Raw genomic sequence first — 6275 nt, forward strand, 5'->3', positions numbered from 1 at the left:
AGCTTCTTATACACAGAATCCATACAAAAGTCATTTTGAATATCATTCACAATTTTATTAACATTACATATAATTCATGAAGAACTGAGTTTACAGCAACATATGCCTAAGAACAAGGTCTGGGGACATTGTACACTCTCCAATATAGACATATTTATACCAATTTAATTATAGAAGAAACACTAAATAAGAAGTAATATCAATTGGATGAACACACAACAATATAGAAATGAAAACTTGTAAAGACTTAAGCAAGAGACCAATAGTGGATGAAGTGTGGTTTCCAAATGCTAGGGGAAAAATCGACATATAATCAGTTAAAGGTAATTGAAGAAAGATAAGTTGAGCTACAATAGTATTTGAAAGAAAAAGAGTCACAAAGTAAGCAATGATTATTCACTTCCATTTGTATGCTTTGTAATATTTTCCAAAAGTTTTCTGCATATTTTATTGCAGTCAAATTGGGAAACATCTACCTTGAGGTTGGATTGTAGCATTCATTCACATTAAATATTTTATTGATATGTTTTGATTTATATACTTATAATTGTTAACAATAAAAAGATATTTGCATACATATGAACTGTCCTATGGAGTTTCTCTATTGTGATTTCTTTATCTTAAAATTACTACATTGTTGTAGTATTATAACATGCATTAGTGTCAGGTAATGATCACTAGTACATTTGCTCTTATGTATGAGAGAGTACTTGTCTAATTTTATATACATGCATCTTTCCAGGAAAATTTTAGAAGTTTTTGCTTTGATTTCTTCTTTAACAAAAAGTAAAGAATGGTAAAATTATGACCAGTTATTATTAAAGGGTACCTTGGGAAAAATGATCATTTTTATAATAGTTTTATCCTTTTTAAATATGTTGAATATTTGAGTATTTTATGTTCTTTTCTGTATTTTTATTTTCTCAAATACTGCATATTCCTTTTGTAAACATACTTGCATATGAAATGCAACATTCATGTGACATCAGCATAAAACATACATGGTATTTTATAGTATTTGTCAAACTGGATATAATACATCAACAAAAATTCTAGCTCCTAGAATTTACATTTACAAAATTTAATAATTACTTCTTCCTCTTTAGCCATGCCCCTTGGTTTCAACTCTGGAAGAATGTGGCTGTATTCTCATGTACATTTGCTGTAATTTTACTCTCTGTTTCCTGTATGGGTGTATCATATACATATGATTACAAAACAGTTTCTACAAATGGATAATAAAAGCTTAAATTATTATTTTCCTTTTTTGTGAATGCATTTATTCCACATGTTCATCAGTACTATTTAATTCATCTATATGATGTGATTTTATTCAATGTTACTTAACTTCTAAAGATTTTGAGTTTTTGTGATTATTGAACACTTAGATATATCCTTTTTAAAGTGACTCTTCAAGAATTTTCTGGTTTTCTTTTGCATTCTGTTGTATTTTTTCTTCTTATATGTCTTTGATTGTATGTGAGGAAATTAAGGTTTTTTAACTTGACAGTTTTGCAGCTTTTAATGTAATCATTTGATGAATAGATTTTTTTGTATTAATATTTTGTAATTCATAAGTTTAAGTCTATTATATTGTGTAATTTTGAAAACAAAAAAAAAATATTTTTTTTCTATTGTGATATTAGGGATTCAACCAAAGTGTCTTAATGCTGATCATATTCTCAGCTGTGTTTTAAACTTTATTTCCAGATGGGGTTGGCTCAATATCTTCATTTGGCCTTAAATTTTGAACTTCATGCCTTAGACTCCAGAATAGTAGATATTTCAGGTGTGCACCACCATATGAACCCTATCTTTTGTATGTAAGCTTTTGAGCTTTGTACTTTCTTATATATTTAAGTATTATTTATTAATAACTTATATTCAGCATTTAATGTGTGAAAATATGTTGTTATGTTTTATGAGTGAAGGGATAAAATAGCATTTTATTATCACAGTCTTTTCCAAATATCCTAGCATGTTATAAGAATTTTGTTGTTGGTGTTTTCTGTAGTTCCACCATTTATTTTATTATGAGGTTTACTCTGATTGATTTTACTTCATAACATCAATCATTTGGCATCATGGTATTTTGATCAGCAGTAGACTTTATGTACAACCATGTATCTAGCAAATATCTTATCCATGTATGAGTTTATACCATCTAGATTCTGTCATTGCACTCAGAGAATTGGAAAATTGCAGAAGATTCTGAGGATAAATTTTCCAGAGTGTATTTCCATCAAGTGAGAAATCATTATATATGCCTATATTTGTAATTATATACTGTATAATTGATATAATTTTTATTTGTTGAATTTTCAATTTTGCTAGTGCTTTTTAAGTTGTATCTGCTTTTAAAAAATTTGTACTGAAGATTAAACCCAGGGGTGCTTAACAATAAAGCCACATCCTCAGTACTTTTTTTATATTTTATGTAGAGACAGAGTATTGCTGAGTTGCTAAGTGCCTCACTAAGTTGCTCAATAATATATATATATATATATATATATATATATATATATATATATATATATATGACAATATTATATATAATATTGTATTAGAATTTATGATCCTTTTTTCTTATCCTCCTCAGTCACTGGAACTACAGTTGTCCATTACTAGACTGGGCTCATTTGCATTTTAAAAGCACCAACATTGATACTGGTAACTCTTTGTTATGTTTATCTTTAATAGCTTCTAATTTTGCTCTTTGCTTAAGACTTTCTTTATTTTTAGTTTTTAAATTATACTTTTTATTGGGATGGATAATTTGATAATAAATTCTAGTTATTTTTTGGCTTACTAATTTTTTTGTATGTTTTATTTTCACCTCAGGTATAGATGAATTCCATTTTTTCCAGCTGTATGGAGGTCTAAGTGAAACATAATAACCTCTATGGATATTGTTAAAGAAATGGAACCACAATTTTACCCAGTTTTTTGACTGTACTGTATATGGCCAAAGGACATAAAATCAGCATACTACATTGACACAGCCACATTAATGTTTACAGCAGCACAATTCACAATAGCTAAGCTATAAAACCAACCATTCAATGACGAATGGGTCCATTCAATGATGACAGGATAAAAAACTGTTGCTTATATACACAATAAAGTATGAATCGGCCATAAATAAGAATGACTTTAGGATATTTGCCAGGAAATGGATAAATCTGGAGATTTTATGCTAAGTAAAACAAACAATTTCTATAAAACCAAAAGTTGAAAGTTATTGCTGATATGTGAAATCTAAAGCTCATAAAGTGGGGAAGGGTAAGAAAAGAAGATCAGTAGATTGCACAATGGTAAACAAAAATAAGTAAATAAATAAATAAAAAAAGACAAGGATAGAAATATAAAAGATATATATCTGTGAGTGAATCCTACCATCGTAGCCACCAACAAGAACAGGATTTTAATTAGGATAAGATATATCCCATGCTTGCATAATACCATAAAATCGATTTTACTGTCAGGTAGAATTAGAAAGAACCAATAAAATAAAACAAAAAAACAAAAACAAACAAACAAACAAAAAAACAAATTATGTTTGTTTGAAGAGCTATATGTATATTCCATTATAAATATCATACAATATAAACATTGATCAAAGTTTGTGTGTGTGTGTGTGTGTGTGTATATATATATAATTTTGTATGTTGAAAAATGTTAAAATTATAAAAAGGAAAATTTAAAGAGGATTGTTGTTGCTTTTTTATATTAATAACATACATAAAAACCATAAAATGTTTGAATTATATAAACTATTAAATATTTCCATTTAGTGGTCTGTCTACCTTGTTACATTTCAAAATTTCTCTGATACCATTGATATTGGAATTACTAGAGATCTCACTACACATTCAGAATAGCCAGTTCTATCAGAGAAATAACAAATAAGATTCTACACATTACTAAATCTCTTATTAGTGGTTGTACAATTAAAATTTGAGGATTCCCTTTCTTAATTACAATGATTTTCTCATCTGAAAAATATGTATAATTTAGATAAAGATATAAAAAAAATACAAAATATACATTTTTGTGATAATGTGTGAGTTTTATATTGTGTTTCATAAATGTGGAGTATATATACTTTTTTGAAATTAAATCACTTTTTCTGCAGAAGTAGATAATAGTATCATTGTGTTACAAAACACTACGTACATGATAGTCTACTAACTCTAATTTCAACTGTAATTACATTACAGACTGTGCAAATATTCCTGTAGTCAATGTGTTATTTATTTACCTATTCTTATTTTAGGAACTGTTAACATTTATGGATATATCCATTGATTTTACTGAAGAGGAGTGGGAATGCCTTCAGCCTGCTCAGAAAAATTTATATAGAGATGTGATGCTAGAGAACTATAGAAACTTGGCCTTCCTGGGTAAGTTTAATTTCCCTTTAAAATTATTAATTACTAATTATTATTTAATTTACTTCTGTTGCAGAGTATCTTCTGGGAACTTCTCTATAAAAATGAGTTTCAGATTTATGTTTCAAAGAAAAAGGGCATTTTTAGTACAGATATTTCTCTCTCTCTCTCTCTCTCTATAAAAATATATATATATATATATAAAGATAGATTTATAGATATATAATTTTACTCTTTAATCTGTCTCTTTCTTTGTGTGTTACACATCCTTAACTTTAGATAAGTAGTAACTAGTATAATTTAGTGATGTAAACTATTGTAGACTACACATAGCAGGGGACACAGTTGAGTCATTCAAATGTCAAGGAGAAAACCAAACTAAAAAATTTTGAAAGAGTAGTTATCCTTCAGAAGAAATTTTTAGAAGCTTAGGTTTATTTATTTTGATTGTAATCATTTAACACATACTGCCCTATATTTATCACTTTTTCAAATTCCTTGTTGTTCTCTGTTTTCTTCTTCAGTGGTGTCCCAGTTTATTCAGATTAACCATAAAAACCTACCTTTTGTTGTGAGGACCAGCATGATGTGTTTCAAATCTTCTTGTGTGGAAACCTTTAAAGGGGCAAACAGAAGAGAGAGACACACACATACAGTGAAAAGGGAAAAAGAAAAGAAAAAAACTGGCCACTCCTCTTAACAGCTGCTCATATATTACCCCCAAATTACATAGCTTCTGATACCATGACTACATTCTAACCCAGTGTTTCTTTAACCCCAAGTGCTAGCTAACCAAGATTAGGTACAGTTAATACAAATATAGAGCCCCTTCTCCCTAAGGGCATTACCACAGAAACTAGATAGTGCACCTGTAGAGTTGTCTTAATAGCTTCAGGGAGAAACTTCTGGGCATTACAATTGTGGGACTCAGGGTGCCAGTTACAATTACCCCCACACTTTCCTCTCTATTCGAAGGTCAGAATACCTAATACCTCCTCTCTTTTTAAAGGCCTTTTGAATAAATAATATTACTTATCTCCTTAATGCTGGTGGGGGCAAAAATTAGGGCAGGCATAGACAACAGCAAGTGCCAACATCAGTAAACATCCACCTATGAATACTTTTGGCCCAGATGAAATTGAGTATACATGAAGCTAACCAATCCAACAAGTCCAAAATCCATCATCTTGTTGAACCTTATTAATTATATCTTTAAGGTAATATAAGTCTTTTGAAATAAAATCACTATTATAACTTAAATTGAAGGAACACATGGTACTAAACTTCTGATATCCTTTATGATGTAACAATAACAGACAATCAATTGCAGCATGATTGTCAAGTATGGCTTTACAATGTTGTTTTTGTTCTTCATTAAGCATATTTACATCCATTGAGGCATGAGTAATACTGTTTATGATAGCATAGGCGAGTTTCATAGTAATTTCATAAGCTGGTAGAGCTAGTCCAGGTAAACCAACCAAGGAGAATGTCAAAGTGTTAAATTATGCCTTAGAGAGAAGCTTCACTGAATAATCACAGTTTTTATCAAGAGGAATAGATCTTTTATGAATAAATTGCACAGGATGGTGACCTATTAAATACTATGTGGATGGTAAGGACACATTATTCTGCTAAGACAACAATGAATACCATGAGACATTTTTGCAGGTATATAACAATTTTATGCAAGTGAGTCAAGATATTGTAATGGGTTCTAGAAGTCCAGGATCTGACAGGACTTAATTTCCCAGAGCTGGTGTACAAAAACAGAGCAAAATTGTTATTAAGACCAAAGCATTTACAGAGTTTTGTGTGAGTTTAGCAATCAAAGCAGTAACAAAGTTATCTAGAGTACATTCTAACCCCATTTTAGCCAACACC

This window comes from Marmota flaviventris, unplaced genomic scaffold (assembly GCF_047511675.1).
Source record: "Marmota flaviventris isolate mMarFla1 unplaced genomic scaffold, mMarFla1.hap1 Scaffold_48, whole genome shotgun sequence".
Lineage (NCBI taxonomy): Eukaryota > Metazoa > Chordata > Mammalia > Rodentia > Sciuridae > Marmota > Marmota flaviventris.